The sequence below is a fragment of the Cetorhinus maximus genome, unplaced genomic scaffold, assembly GCF_964194155.1.
Source record: "Cetorhinus maximus unplaced genomic scaffold, sCetMax3.hap1.1 HAP1_SCAFFOLD_918, whole genome shotgun sequence".
Lineage (NCBI taxonomy): Eukaryota > Metazoa > Chordata > Chondrichthyes > Lamniformes > Cetorhinidae > Cetorhinus > Cetorhinus maximus.
The window spans coordinates 62501-76383 of NW_027596860.1; the positions used below are offsets into that span (position 1 = coordinate 62501).

At 59.2% G+C, this 13883-nt stretch overlaps 15 non-coding genes across 15 annotated transcripts in view; all 15 read left to right on the plus strand.

Annotated features, from left to right (window-relative positions):
* The window catches only part of LOC144675131 (5S ribosomal RNA), a 119-nt gene extending 13 nt beyond the window's left edge, over nt 1-106 (plus strand). The window contains exon 1 of the ribosomal RNA XR_013574778.1: nt 1-106. This exon is cut by the window's left edge and continues 13 nt beyond it. This is a non-coding gene — a ribosomal RNA (5S ribosomal RNA).
* Nucleotides 107-966: 860 nt separating this feature from the next.
* On the plus strand, nt 967-1085 carry LOC144675132 (5S ribosomal RNA). Its single transcript, XR_013574779.1, has one exon. It is a non-coding gene; the product is annotated as a 5S ribosomal RNA (ribosomal RNA).
* Nucleotides 1086-1946: 861 nt separating this feature from the next.
* LOC144675133 (5S ribosomal RNA) lies at nt 1947-2065 on the plus strand. Its single transcript, XR_013574780.1, has one exon. It is a non-coding gene; the product is annotated as a 5S ribosomal RNA (ribosomal RNA).
* An 861-nt stretch (nt 2066-2926) lies between these two features.
* On the plus strand, nt 2927-3045 carry LOC144675134 (5S ribosomal RNA). Its single transcript, XR_013574781.1, has one exon. It is a non-coding gene; the product is annotated as a 5S ribosomal RNA (ribosomal RNA).
* Nucleotides 3046-3906: 861 nt separating this feature from the next.
* On the plus strand, nt 3907-4025 carry LOC144675135 (5S ribosomal RNA). Its single transcript, XR_013574782.1, has one exon. It is a non-coding gene; the product is annotated as a 5S ribosomal RNA (ribosomal RNA).
* An 858-nt stretch (nt 4026-4883) lies between these two features.
* Nucleotides 4884-5002, plus strand: LOC144675136 (5S ribosomal RNA). The gene has a single exon (XR_013574783.1). It is a non-coding gene; the product is annotated as a 5S ribosomal RNA (ribosomal RNA).
* Nucleotides 5003-5863: 861 nt separating this feature from the next.
* LOC144675223 (5S ribosomal RNA) lies at nt 5864-5982 on the plus strand. Its single transcript, XR_013574866.1, has one exon. It is a non-coding gene; the product is annotated as a 5S ribosomal RNA (ribosomal RNA).
* Nucleotides 5983-6840: 858 nt separating this feature from the next.
* On the plus strand, nt 6841-6959 carry LOC144675137 (5S ribosomal RNA). Its single transcript, XR_013574784.1, has one exon. It is a non-coding gene; the product is annotated as a 5S ribosomal RNA (ribosomal RNA).
* Nucleotides 6960-7820: 861 nt separating this feature from the next.
* LOC144675224 (5S ribosomal RNA) lies at nt 7821-7939 on the plus strand. The gene has a single exon (XR_013574867.1). It is a non-coding gene; the product is annotated as a 5S ribosomal RNA (ribosomal RNA).
* Nucleotides 7940-8785: 846 nt separating this feature from the next.
* On the plus strand, nt 8786-8904 carry LOC144675138 (5S ribosomal RNA). The gene has a single exon (XR_013574785.1). It is a non-coding gene; the product is annotated as a 5S ribosomal RNA (ribosomal RNA).
* An 861-nt stretch (nt 8905-9765) lies between these two features.
* On the plus strand, nt 9766-9884 carry LOC144675139 (5S ribosomal RNA). Its single transcript, XR_013574786.1, has one exon. It is a non-coding gene; the product is annotated as a 5S ribosomal RNA (ribosomal RNA).
* Nucleotides 9885-10739: 855 nt separating this feature from the next.
* On the plus strand, nt 10740-10858 carry LOC144675141 (5S ribosomal RNA). Its single transcript, XR_013574788.1, has one exon. It is a non-coding gene; the product is annotated as a 5S ribosomal RNA (ribosomal RNA).
* Nucleotides 10859-11719: 861 nt separating this feature from the next.
* On the plus strand, nt 11720-11838 carry LOC144675142 (5S ribosomal RNA). Its single transcript, XR_013574789.1, has one exon. It is a non-coding gene; the product is annotated as a 5S ribosomal RNA (ribosomal RNA).
* Nucleotides 11839-12696: 858 nt separating this feature from the next.
* On the plus strand, nt 12697-12815 carry LOC144675143 (5S ribosomal RNA). Its single transcript, XR_013574790.1, has one exon. It is a non-coding gene; the product is annotated as a 5S ribosomal RNA (ribosomal RNA).
* An 861-nt stretch (nt 12816-13676) lies between these two features.
* Nucleotides 13677-13795, plus strand: LOC144675144 (5S ribosomal RNA). The gene has a single exon (XR_013574791.1). It is a non-coding gene; the product is annotated as a 5S ribosomal RNA (ribosomal RNA).
* The last annotated feature ends 88 nt before the right edge of the window (nt 13796-13883 follow it).

Genomic DNA, 13883 nt, shown 5'->3' on the forward strand with positions numbered 1-13883 from the left:
CTAGTCTGAAAACGCCCGATCTCGTCTGATCTCGGAAGCTAAGCAGACTCAGGCCTGGTTAGTACTTGGATGGGAGACCGCCTGGGAATACCAGGTGCAGTAGGCTTTTGCTGCCAGCAGAGGCTGCTCACGTCACCACTCTCCACATTCACTCTGCCACACAACGGAGGCGCAATCTTTTGCTGCTGCTGCTGCTGCTGCTGCTGCTGCTGTCCGCGTGGTCCGCGTGCCCCGGCTCGTTTGCGGGCAGGGAGAAGGTAGCCAGGCCGGTCGGCCAGCACATTCAGCTACCCCGGCGTTGCTGGGCCATTCGAGTGGAGCCTGCTCGGGAAGCTGGGCTCGGCGGCCTGTGATCGGCGCGGACGCATGCACGTCGGGCCGCCCTTGTGCCTCGGGGCGAGCTTTCCCTAAGTTGAAGGCAGGGCAGAGTAGAGAGGGAAGAAGCTCTGTGCCCGCTGGTAAAAGGATCAAGAGCGAGAGGGCCCCACAGATTGAAAGTGAGTTGCCAAAGAAGCAAATGCGAGGTGAGAAAAAGCTTGTGGACGCAACGGGCGGTTGAGGTGCGGAAGGCCGTGACTGCCTGCAAGCGTGGCGGAGGCAGGTAGAATCGAGGCATTCGAGAGGGCGTCGGATGATTATTTGGATAGAAAGAAGGTGCAGGGGTACGGGGACAAAGGCACAAGAGGCGGATGGTAGCGCGTGCCTGACGCTTCCCCCAGTGCGGAGAGGACGAATGTTGAACGGGAGCAAGGGTGCAGGCTGGAGGCTGGTGAGGCGTAAGTAGGGCTTGCAGTTTGCCTGTGGGGGGAGGCTGAGAAGGAAGGGAGCCAGGTGGGGGAGGGATGAAAGGGAGTAGGAGGGAAAGAAGAAGAGAGAGAGAGAGAGAGAAAAAAAAAGAAAACCCGCGGTAAAGAAGAAGGGGCTGGACTGAGAGGCTTGAATTAGCCAGAAAGGCAGGCGGCAAGTGCCTACGGCCATACTAGTCTGAAAACGCCCGATCTCGTCTGATCTCGGAAGCTAAGCAGACTCAGGCCTGGTTAGTACTTGGATGGGAGACCGCCTGGGAATACCAGGTGCAGTAGGCTTTTGCTGCCAGCAGAGGCTGCTCACGTCACCACTCTCCACATTCACTCTGCCACACAACGGAGGCGCAATCTTTTTGCTGCTGCTGCTGCTGCTGCTGCTGCTGCTGTCCGCGTGGTCCGCGTGCCCCGGCTCGTTTGCGGGCAGGGAGAAGGTAGCCAGGCCGGTCGGCCAGCACATTCAGCTACCCCGGCGTTGCTGGGCCATTCGAGTGGAGCCTGCTCGGGAAGCTGGGCTCGGCGGCCTGTGATCGGCGCGGACGCATGCACGTCGGGCCGCCCTTGTGCCTCGGGGCGAGCTTTCCCTAAGTTGAAGGCAGGGCAGAGTAGAGAGGGAAGAAGCTCTGTGCCCGCTGGTAAAAGGATCAAGAGCGAGAGGGCCCCACAGATTGAAAGTGAGTTGCCAAAGAAGCAAATGTGAGGTGAGAAAAAGCTTGTGGACGCAACGGGCGGTTGAGGTGCGGAAGGCCGTGACTGCCTGCAAGCGTGGCGGAGGCAGGTAGAATCGAGGCATTCGAGAGGGCGTCGGATGATTATTTGGATAGAAAGAAGGTGCAGGGGTACGGGGACAAAGGCACAAGAGGCGGATGGTAGCGCGTGCCTGACGCTTCCCCCAGTGCGGAGAGGACGAATGTTGAACGGGAGCAAGGGTGCAGGCTGGAGGCTGGTGAGGCGTAAGTAGGGCTTGCAGTTTGCCTGTGGGGGGAGGCTGAGAAGGAAGGGAGCCAGGTGGGGGAGGGATGAAAGGGAGTAGGAGGGAAAGAAGAAGAGAGAGAGAGAGAGAGAAAAAAAAAGAAAACCCGCGGTAAAGAAGAAGGGGCTGGACTGAGAGGCTTGAATTAGCCAGAAAGGCAGGCAGCAAGTGCCTACGGCCATACTAGTCTGAAAACGCCCGATCTCGTCTGATCTCGGAAGCTAAGCAGACTCAGGCCTGGTTAGTACTTGGATGGGAGACCGCCTGGGAATACCAGGTGCAGTAGGCTTTTGCTGCCAGCAGAGGCTGCTCACGTCACCACTCTCCACATTCACTCTGCCACACAACGGAGGCGCAATCTTTTTGCTGCTGCTGCTGCTGCTGCTGCTGCTGCTGTCCGCGTGGTCCGCGTGCCCCGGCTCGTTTGCGGGCAGGGAGAAGGTAGCCAGGCCGGTCGGCCAGCACATTCAGCTACCCCGGCGTTGCTGGGCCATTCGAGTGGAGCCTGCTCGGGAAGCTGGGCTCGGCGGCCTGTGATCGGCGCGGACGCATGCACGTCGGGCCGCCCTTGTGCCTCGGGGCGAGCTTTCCCTAAGTTGAAGGCAGGGCAGAGTAGAGAGGGAAGAAGCTCTGTGCCCGCTGGTAAAAGGATCAAGAGCGAGAGGGCCCCACAGATTGAAAGTGAGTTGCCAAAGAAGCAAATGCGAGGTGAGAAAAAGCTTGTGGACGCAACGGGCGGTTGAGGTGCGGAAGGCCGTGACTGCCTGCAAGCGTGGCGGAGGCAGGTAGAATCGAGGCATTCGAGAGGGCGTCGGATGATTATTTGGATAGAAAGAAGGTGCAGGGGTACGGGGACAAAGGCACAAGAGGCGGATGGTAGCGCGTGCCTGACGCTTCCCCCAGTGCGGAGAGGACGAATGTTGAACGGGAGCAAGGGTGCAGGCTGGAGGCTGGTGAGGCGTAAGTAGGGCTTGCAGTTTGCCTGTGGGGGGAGGCTGAGAAGGAAGGGAGCCAGGTGGGGGAGGGATGAAAGGGAGTAGGAGGGAAAGAAGAAGAGAGAGAGAGAGAGAGAAAAAAAAAGAAAACCCGCGGTAAAGAAGAAGGGGCTGGACTGAGAGGCTTGAATTAGCCAGAAAGGCAGGCGGCAAGTGCCTACGGCCATACTAGTCTGAAAACGCCCGATCTCGTCTGATCTCGGAAGCTAAGCAGACTCAGGCCTGGTTAGTACTTGGATGGGAGACCGCCTGGGAATACCAGGTGCAGTAGGCTTTTGCTGCCAGCAGAGGCTGCTCACGTCACCACTCTCCACATTCACTCTGCCACACAACGGAGGCGCAATCTTTTTGCTGCTGCTGCTGCTGCTGCTGCTGCTGCTGTCCGCGTGGTCCGCGTGCCCCGGCTCGTTTGCGGGCAGGGAGAAGGTAGCCAGGCCGGTCGGCCAGCACATTCAGCTACCCCGGCGTTGCTGGGCCATTCGAGTGGAGCCTGCTCGGGAAGCTGGGCTCGGCGGCCTGTGATCGGCGCGGACGCATGCACGTCGGGCCGCCCTTGTGCCTCGGGGCGAGCTTTCCCTAAGTTGAAGGCAGGGCAGAGTAGAGAGGGAAGAAGCTCTGTGCCCGCTGGTAAAAGGATCAAGAGCGAGAGGGCCCCACAGATTGAAAGTGAGTTGCCAAAGAAGCAAATGCGAGGTGAGAAAAAGCTTGTGGACGCAACGGGCGGTTGAGGTGCGGAAGGCCGTGACTGCCTGCAAGCGTGGCGGAGGCAGGTAGAATCGAGGCATTCGAGAGGGCGTCGGATGATTATTTGGATAGAAAGAAGGTGCAGGGGTACGGGGACAAAGGCACAAGAGGCGGATGGTAGCGCGTGCCTGACGCTTCCCCCAGTGCGGAGAGGACGAATGTTGAACGGGAGCAAGGGTGCAGGCTGGAGGCTGGTGAGGCGTAAGTAGGGCTTGCAGTTTGCCTGTGGGGGGAGGCTGAGAAGGAAGGGAGCCAGGTGGGGGAGGGATGAAAGGGAGTAGGAGGGAAAGAAGAAGAGAGAGAGAGAGAGAGAAAAAAAAAGAAAACCCACGGTAAAGAAGAAGGGGCTGGACTGAGAGGCTTGAATTAGCCAGAAAGGCAGGCGGCAAGTGCCTACGGCCATACTAGTCTGAAAACGCCCGATCTCGTCTGATCTCGGAAGCTAAGCAGACTCAGGCCTGGTTAGTACTTGGATGGGAGACCGCCTGGGAATACCAGGTGCAGTAGGCTTTTGCTGCCAGCAGAGGCTGCTCACGTCACCACTCTCCACATTCACTCTGCCACACAACGGAGGCGCAATCTTTTTGCTGCTGCTGCTGCTGCTGCTGCTGCTGTCCGCGTGGTCCGCGTGCCCCGGCTCGTTTGCGGGCAGGGAGAAGGTAGCCAGGCCGGTCGGCCAGCACATTCAGCTACCCCGGCGTTGCTGGGCCATTCGAGTGGAGCCTGCTCGGGAAGCTGGGCTCGGCGGCCTGTGATCGGCGCGGACGCATGCACGTCGGGCCGCCCTTGTGCCTCGGGGCGAGCTTTCCCTAAGTTGAAGGCAGGGCAGAGTAGAGAGGGAAGAAGCTCTGTGCCCGCTGGTAAAAGGATCAAGAGCGAGAGGGCCCCACAGATTGAAAGTGAGTTGCCAAAGAAGCAAATGCGAGGTGAGAAAAAGCTTGTGGACGCAACGGGCGGTTGAGGTGCGGAAGGCCGTGACTGCCTGCAAGCGTGGCGGAGGCAGGTAGAATCGAGGCATTCGAGAGGGCGTCGGATGATTATTTGGATAGAAAGAAGGTGCAGGGGTACGGGGACAAAGGCACAAGAGGCGGATGGTAGCGCGTGCCTGACGCTTCCCCCAGTGCGGAGAGGACGAATGTTGAACGGGAGCAAGGGTGCAGGCTGGAGGCTGGTGAGGCGTAAGTAGGGCTTGCAGTTTGCCTGTGGGGGGAGGCTGAGAAGGAAGGGAGCCAGGTGGGGGAGGGATGAAAGGGAGTAGGAGGGAAAGAAGAAGAGAGAGAGAGAGAGAGAAAAAAAAAGAAAACCCGCGGTAAAGAAGAAGGGGCTGGACTGAGAGGCTTGAATTAGCCAGAAAGGCAGGCGGCAAGTGCCTACGGCCATACTAGTCTGAAAACGCCCGATCTCGTCTGATCTCGGAAGCTAAGCAGACTCAGGCCTGGTTAGTACTTGGATGGGAGACCGCCTGGGAATACCAGGTGCAGTAGGCTTTTGCTGCCAGCAGAGGCTGCTCACGTCACCACTCTCCACATTCACTCTGCCACACAACGGAGGCGCAATCTTTTTGCTGCTGCTGCTGCTGCTGCTGCTGCTGCTGTCCGCGTGGTCCGCGTGCCCCGGCTCGTTTGCGGGCAGGGAGAAGGTAGCCAGGCCGGTCGGCCAGCACATTCAGCTACCCCGGCGTTGCTGGGCCATTCGAGTGGAGCCTGCTCGGGAAGCTGGGCTCGGCGGCCTGTGATCGGCGCGGACGCATGCACGTCGGGCCGCCCTTGTGCCTCGGGGCGAGCTTTCCCTAAGTTGAAGGCAGGGCAGAGTAGAGAGGGAAGAAGCTCTGTGCCCGCTGGTAAAAGGATCAAGAGCGAGAGGGCCCCACAGATTGAAAGTGAGTTGCCAAAGAAGCAAATGCGAGGTGAGAAAAAGCTTGTGGACGCAACGGGCGGTTGAGGTGCGGAAGGCCGTGACTGCCTGCAAGCGTGGCGGAGGCAGGTAGAATCGAGGCATTCGAGAGGGCGTCGGATGATTATTTGGATAGAAAGAAGGTGCAGGGGTACGGGGACAAAGGCACAAGAGGCGGATGGTAGCGCGTGCCTGACGCTTCCCCCAGTGCGGAGAGGACGAATGTTGAACGGGAGCAAGGGTGCAGGCTGGAGGCTGGTGAGGCGTAAGTAGGGCTTGCAGTTTGCCTGTGGGGGGAGGCTGAGAAGGAAGGGAGCCAGGTGGGGGAGGGATGAAAGGGAGTAGGAGGGAAAGAAGAAGAGAGAGAGAGAGAGAGAAAAAAAAAGAAAACCCACGGTAAAGAAGAAGGGGCTGGACTGAGAGGCTTGAATTAGCCAGAAAGGCAGGCGGCAAGTGCCTACGGCCATACTAGTCTGAAAACGCCCGATCTCGTCTGATCTCGGAAGCTAAGCAGACTCAGGCCTGGTGAGTACTTGGATGGGAGACCGCCTGGGAATACCAGGTGCAGTAGGCTTTTGCTGCCAGCAGAGGCTGCTCACGTCACCACTCTCCACATTCACTCTGCCACACAACGGAGGCGCAATCTTTTTGCTGCTGCTGCTGCTGCTGCTGCTGCTGTCCGCGTGGTCCGCGTGCCCCGGCTCGTTTGCGGGCAGGGAGAAGGTAGCCAGGCCGGTCGGCCAGCACATTCAGCTACCCCGACGTTGCTGGGCCATTCGAGTGGAGCCTGCTCGGGAAGCTGGGCTCGGCGGCCTGTGATCGGCGCGGACGCATGCACGTCGGGCCGCCCTTGTGCCTCGGGGCGAGCTTTCCCTAAGTTGAAGGCAGGGCAGAGTAGAGAGGGAAGAAGCTCTGTGCCCGCTGGTAAAAGGATCAAGAGCGAGAGGGCCCCACAGATTGAAAGTGAGTTGCCAAAGAAGCAAATGCGAGGTGAGAAAAAGCTTGTGGACGCAACGGGCGGTTGAGGTGCGGAAGGCCGTGACTGCCTGCAAGCGTGGCGGAGGCAGGTAGAATCGAGGCATTCGAGAGGGCGTCGGATGATTATTTGGATAGAAAGAAGGTGCAGGGGTACGGGGACAAAGGCACAAGAGGCGGATGGTAGCGCGTGCCTGACGCTTCCCCCAGTGCGGAGAGGACGAATGTTGAACGGGAGCAAGGGTGCAGGCTGGAGGCTGGTGAGGCGTAAGTAGGGCTTGCAGTTTGCCTGTGGGGGGAGGCTGAGAAGGAAGGGAGCCAGGTGGGGGAGGGATGAAAGGGAGTAGGAGGGAAAGAAGAAGAGAGAGAGAGAGAGAGAAAAAAAAAGAAAACCCGCGGTAAAGAAGAAGGGGCTGGACTGAGAGGCTTGAATTAGCCAGAAAGGCAGGCGGCAAGTGCCTACGGCCATACTAGTCTGAAAACGCCCGATCTCGTCTGATCTCGGAAGCTAAGCAGACTCAGGCCTGGTTAGTACTTGGATGGGAGACCGCCTGGGAATACCAGGTGCAGTAGGCTTTTGCTGCCAGCAGAGGCTGCTCACGTCACCACTCTCCACATTCACTCTGCCACACAACGGAGGCGCAATCTTTTTGCTGCTGCTGCTGCTGCTGCTGCTGCTGCTGTCCGCGTGGTCCGCGTGCCCCGGCTCGTTTGCGGGCAGGGAGAAGGTAGCCAGGCCGGTCGGCCAGCACATTCAGCTACCCCGGCGTTGCTGGGCCATTCGAGTGGAGCCTGCTCGGGAAGCTGGGCTCGGCGGCCTGTGATCGGCGCGGACGCATGCACGTCGGGCCGCCCTTGTGCCTCGGGGCGAGCTTTCCCTAAGTTGAAGGCAGGGCAGAGTAGAGAGGGAAGAAGCTCTGTGCCCGCTGGTAAAAGGATCAAGAGCGAGAGGGCCCCACAGATTGAAAGTGAGTTGCCAAAGAAGCAAATGCGAGGTGAGAAAAAGCTTGTGGACGCAACGGGCGGTTGAGGTGCGGAAGGCCGTGACTGCCTGCAAGCGTGGCGGAGGCAGGTAGAATCGAGGCATTCGAGAGGGCGTCGGATGATTATTTGGATAGAAAGAAGGTGCAGGGGTACGGGGACAAAGGCACAAGAGGCGGATGGTAGCGCGTGCCTGACGCTTCCCCCAGTGCGGAGAGGACGAATGTTGAACGGGAGCAAGGGTGCAGGCTGGAGGCTGGTGAGGCGTAAGTAGGGCTTGCAGTTTGCCTGTGGGGGGAGGCTGAGAAGGAAGGGAGCCAGGTGGGGGAGGGATGAAAGGGAGTAGGAGGGAAAGAAGAAGAGAGAGAGAGAGAGAGAAAAAAAAAGAAAACCCGCGGTAAAGAAGAAGGGGCTGGACTGAGAGGCTTGAATTAGCCAGAAAGGCAGGCGGCAAGTGCCTACGGCCATACTAGTCTGAAAACGCCCGATCTCGTCTGATCTCGGAAGCTAAGCAGACTCAGGCCTGGTGAGTACTTGGATGGGAGACCGCCTGGGAATACCAGGTGCAGTAGGCTTTTGCTGCCAGCAGAGGCTGCTCACGTCACCACTCTCCACATTCACTCTGCCACACAACGGAGGCGCAATCTTTTTGCTGCTGCTGCTGCTGCTGCTGCTGCTGCTGTCCGCGTGGTCCGCGTGCCCCGGCTCGTTTGCGGGCAGGGAGAAGGTAGCCAGGCCGGTCGGCCAGCACATTCAGCTACCCCGGCGTTGCTGGGCCATTCGAGTGGAGCCTGCTCGGGAAGCTGGGCTCGGCGGCCTGTGATCGGCGCGGACGCATGCACGTCGGGCCGCCCTTGTGCCTCGGGGCGAGCTTTCCCTAAGTTGAAGGCAGGGCAGAGTAGAGAGGGAAGAAGCTCTGTGCCCGCTGGTAAAAGGATCAAGAGCGAGAGGGCCCCACAGATTGAAAGTGAGTTGCCAAAGAAGCAAATGCGAGGTGAGAAAAAGCTTGTGGACGCAACGGGCGGTTGAGGTGCGGAAGGCCGTGACTGCCTGCAAGCGTGGCGGAGGCAGGTAGAATCGAGGCATTCGAGAGGGCGTCGGATGATTATTTGGATAGAAAGAAGGTGCAGGGGTACGGGGACAAAGGCACAAGAGGCGGATGGTAGCGCGTGCCTGACGCTTCCCCCAGTGCGGAGAGGACGAATGTTGAACGGGAGCAAGGGTGCAGGCTGGAGGCTGGTGAGGCGTAAGTAGGGCTTGCAGTTTGCCTGTGGGGGGAGGCTGAGAAGGAAGGGAGCCAGGTGGGGGAGGGATGAAAGGGAGTAGGAGGGAAGAGAGAGAGAAAAAAAAAGAAAACCCGCGGTAAAGAAGAAGGGGCTGGACTGAGAGGCTTGAATTAGCCAGAAAGGCAGGCGGCAAGTGCCTACGGCCATACTAGTCTGAAAACGCCCGATCTCGTCTGATCTCGGAAGCTAAGCAGACTCAGGCCTGGTTAGTACTTGGATGGGAGACCGCCTGGGAATACCAGGTGCAGTAGGCTTTTGCTGCCAGCAGAGGCTGCTCACGTCACCACTCTCCACATTCACTCTGCCACACAACGGAGGCGCAATCTTTTTGCTGCTGCTGCTGCTGCTGCTGCTGCTGCTGTCCGCGTGGTCCGCGTGCCCCGGCTCGTTTGCGGGCAGGGAGAAGGTAGCCAGGCCGGTCGGCCAGCACATTCAGCTACCCCGGCGTTGCTGGGCCATTCGAGTGGAGCCTGCTCGGGAAGCTGGGCTCGGCGGCCTGTGATCGGCGCGGACGCATGCACGTCGGGCCGCCCTTGTGCCTCGGGGCGAGCTTTCCCTAAGTTGAAGGCAGGGCAGAGTAGAGAGGGAAGAAGCTCTGTGCCCGCTGGTAAAAGGATCAAGAGCGAGAGGGCCCCACAGATTGAAAGTGAGTTGCCAAAGAAGCAAATGCGAGGTGAGAAAAAGCTTGTGGACGCAACGGGCGGTTGAGGTGCGGAAGGCCGTGACTGCCTGCAAGCGTGGCGGAGGCAGGTAGAATCGAGGCATTCGAGAGGGCGTCGGATGATTATTTGGATAGAAAGAAGGTGCAGGGGTACGGGGACAAAGGCACAAGAGGCGGATGGTAGCGCGTGCCTGACGCTTCCCCCAGTGCGGAGAGGACGAATGTTGAACGGGAGCAAGGGTGCAGGCTGGAGGCTGGTGAGGCGTAAGTAGGGCTTGCAGTTTGCCTGTGGGGGGAGGCTGAGAAGGAAGGGAGCCAGGTGGGGGAGGGATGAAAGGGAGTAGGAGGGAAAGAAGAAGAGAGAGAGAGAGAGAGAAAAAAAAAGAAAACCCGCGGTAAAGAAGAAGGGGCTGGACTGAGAGGCTTGAATTAGCCAGAAAGGCAGGCGGCAAGTGCCTACGGCCATACTAGTCTGAAAACGCCCGATCTCGTCTGATCTCGGAAGCTAAGCAGACTCAGGCCTGGTTAGTACTTGGATGGGAGACCGCCTGGGAATACCAGGTGCAGTAGGCTTTTGCTGCCAGCAGAGGCTGCTCACGTCACCACTCTCCACATTCACTCTGCCACACAACGGAGGCGCAATCTTTTTGCTGCTGCTGCTGCTGCTGCTGCTGTCCGCGTGGTCCGCGTGCCCCGGCTCGTTTGCGGGCAGGGAGAAGGTAGCCAGGCCGGTCGGCCAGCACATTCAGCTACCCCGGCGTTGCTGGGCCATTCGAGTGGAGCCTGCTCGGGAAGCTGGGCTCGGCGGCCTGTGATCGGCGCGGACGCATGCACGTCGGGCCGCCCTTGTGCCTCGGGGCGAGCTTTCCCTAAGTTGAAGGCAGGGCAGAGTAGAGAGGGAAGAAGCTCTGTGCCCGCTGGTAAAAGGATCAAGAGCGAGAGGGCCCCACAGATTGAAAGTGAGTTGCCAAAGAAGCAAATGCGAGGTGAGAAAAAGCTTGTGGACGCAACGGGCGGTTGAGGTGCGGAAGGCCGTGACTGCCTGCAAGCGTGGCGGAGGCAGGTAGAATCGAGGCATTCGAGAGGGCGTCGGATGATTATTTGGATAGAAAGAAGGTGCAGGGGTACGGGGACAAAGGCACAAGAGGCGGATGGTAGCGCGTGCCTGACGCTTCCCCCAGTGCGGAGAGGACGAATGTTGAACGGGAGCAAGGGTGCAGGCTGGAGGCTGGTGAGGCGTAAGTAGGGCTTGCAGTTTGCCTGTGGGGGGAGGCTGAGAAGGAAGGGAGCCAGGTGGGGGAGGGATGAAAGGGAGTAGGAGGGAAAGAAGAAGAGAGAGAGAGAGAGAGAAAAAAAAAGAAAACCCGCGGTAAAGAAGAAGGGGCTGGACTGAGAGGCTTGAATTAGCCAGAAAGGCAGGCGGCAAGTGCCTACGGCCATACTAGTCTGAAAACGCCCGATCTCGTCTGATCTCGGAAGCTAAGCAGACTCAGGCCTGGTTAGTACTTGGATGGGAGACCGCCTGGGAATACCAGGTGCAGTAGGCTTTTGCTGCCAGCAGAGGCTGCTCACGTCACCACTCTCCACATTCACTCTGCCACACAACGGAGGCGCAATCTTTTTGCTGCTGCTGCTGCTGCTGCTGCTGCTGCTGTCCGCGTGGTCCGCGTGCCCCGGCTCGTTTGCGGGCAGGGAGAAGGTAGCCAGGCCGGTCGGCCAGCACATTCAGCTACCCCGGCGTTGCTGGGCCATTCGAGTGGAGCCTGCTCGGGAAGCTGGGCTCGGCGGCCTGTGATCGGCGCGGACGCATGCACGTCGGGCCGCCCTTGTGCCTCGGGGCGAGCTTTCCCTAAGTTGAAGGCAGGGCAGAGTAGAGAGGGAAGAAGCTCTGTGCCCGCTGGTAAAAGGATCAAGAGCGAGAGGGCCCCACAGATTGAAAGTGAGTTGCCAAAGAAGCAAATGCGAGGTGAGAAAAAGCTTGTGGACGCAACGGGCGGTTGAGGTGCGGAAGGCCGTGACTGCCTGCAAGCGTGGCGGAGGCAGGTAGAATCGAGGCATTCGAGAGGGCGTCGGATGATTATTTGGATAGAAAGAAGGTGCAGGGGTACGGGGACAAAGGCACAAGAGGCGGATGGTAGCGCGTGCCTGACGCTTCCCCCAGTGCGGAGAGGACGAATGTTGAACGGGAGCAAGGGTGCAGGCTGGAGGCTGGTGAGGCGTAAGTAGGGCTTGCAGTTTGCCTGTGGGGGGAGGCTGAGAAGGAAGGGAGCCAGGTGGGGGAGGGATGAAAGGGAGTAGGAGGGAAAGAAGAAGAGAGAGAGAGAGAGAGAAAAAAAAAGAAAACCCGCGGTAAAGAAGAAGGGGCTGGACTGAGAGGCTTGAATTAGCCAGAAAGGCAGGCGGCAAGTGCCTACGGCCATACTAGTCTGAAAACGCCCGATCTCGTCTGATCTCGGAAGCTAAGCAGACTCAGGCCTGGTTAGTACTTGGATGGGAGACCGCCTGGGAATACCAGGTGCAGTAGGCTTTTGCTGCCAGCAGAGGCTGCTCACGTCACCACTCTCCACATTCACTCTGCCACACAACGGAGGCGCAATCTTTTTGCTGCTGCTGCTGCTGCTGCTGCTGCTGTCCGCGTGGTCCGCGTGCCCCGGCTCGTTTGCGGGCAGGGAGAAGGTAGCCAGGCCGGTCGGCCAGCACATTCAGCTACCCCGGCGTTGCTGGGCCATTCGAGTGGAGCCTGCTCGGGAAGCTGGGCTCGGCGGCCTGTGATCGGCGCGGACGCATGCACGTCGGGCCGCCCTTGTGCCTCGGGGCGAGCTTTCCCTAAGTTGAAGGCAGGGCAGAGTAGAGAGGGAAGAAGCTCTGTGCCCGCTGGTAAAAGGATCAAGAGCGAGAGGGCCCCACAGATTGAAAGTGAGTTGCCAAAGAAGCAAATGCGAGGTGAGAAAAAGCTTGTGGACGCAACGGGCGGTTGAGGTGCGGAAGGCCGTGACTGCCTGCAAGCGTGGCGGAGGCAGGTAGAATCGAGGCATTCGAGAGGGCGTCGGATGATTATTTGGATAGAAAGAAGGTGCAGGGGTACGGGGACAAAGGCACAAGAGGCGGATGGTAGCGCGTGCCTGACGCTTCCCCCAGTGCGGAGAGGACGAATGTTGAACGGGAGCAAGGGTGCAGGCTGGAGGCTGGTGAGGCGTAAGTAGGGCTTGCAGTTTGCCTGTGGGGGGAGGCTGAGAAGGAAGGGAGCCAGGTGGGGGAGGGATGAAAGGGAGTAGGAGGGAAAGAAGAAGAGAGAGAGAGAGAGAGAAAAAAAAAGAAAACCCGCGGTAAAGAAGAAGGGGCTGGACTGAGAGGCTTGAATTAGCCAGAAAGGCAGGCGGCAAGTGCCTACGGCCATACTAGTCTGAAAACGCCCGATCTCGTCTGATCTCGGAAGCTAAGCAGACTCAGGCCTGGTTAGTACTTGGATGGGAGACCGCCTGGGAATACCAGGTGCAGTAGGCTTTTGCTGCCAGCAGAGGCTGCTCACGTCACCACTCTCCACATTCACTCTGCCACACAACGGAGGCGCAATCTTTTTGCTGCTGCTGCTGCTGCTGCTGCTGCTGCTGTCCGCGTGGTCCGCGTGCCCCGGCTCGTTTGCGGGCAGGGAGAAGGTAGCCAGGCCGGTCGGCCAGCACATTCAGCTACCCCGGCGTTGCTGGGCCATTCGAGTGGAGCCTGCTCGGGAAGCTGGGCTCGGCGGCCTGTGATCGGCGCGGACGCATGCACGTCGGGCCGCCCTTGTGCCTCGGGGCGAGCTTTCCCTAAGTTGAAGGCAGGGCAGAGTAGAGAGGGAAGAAGCTCTGTGCCCGCTGGTAAAAGGATCAAGAGCGAGAGGGCCCCACAGATTGAAAGTGAGTTGCCAAAGAAGCAAATGCGAGGTGAGAAAAAGCTTGTGGACGCAACGGGCGGTTGAGGTGCGGAAGGCCGTGACTGCCTGCAAGCGTGGCGGAGGCAGGTAGAATCGAGGCATTCGAGAGGGCGTCGGATGATTATTTGGATAGAAAGAAGGTGCAGGGGTACGGGGACAAAGGCACAAGAGGCGGATGGTAGCGCGTGCCTGACGCTTCCCCCAGTGCGGAGAGGACGAATGTTGAACGGGAGCAAGGGTGCAGGCTGGAGGCTGGTGAGGCGTAAGTAGGGCTTGCAGTTTGCCTGTGGGGGGAGGCTGAGAAGGAAGGGAGCCAGGTGGGGGAGGGATGAAAGGGAGTAGGAGGGAAAGAAGAAGAGAGAGAGAGAGAGAGAAAAAAAAAGAAAACCCGCGGTAAAGAAGAAGGGGCTGGACTGAGAGGCTTGAATTAGCCAGAAAGGCAGGCGGCAAGTGCCTACGGCCATACTAGTCTGAAAACGCCCGATCTCGTCTGATCTCGGAAGCTAAGCAGACTCAGGCCTGGTTAGTACTTGGATGGGAGACCGCCTGGGAATACCAGGTGCAGTAGGCTTTTGCTGCCAGCAGAGGCTGCTCACGTCACCACTCTCCACATTCACTCTGCCACACAACGGAGGCGCAATCTTTTTGCTGCTGCTGCT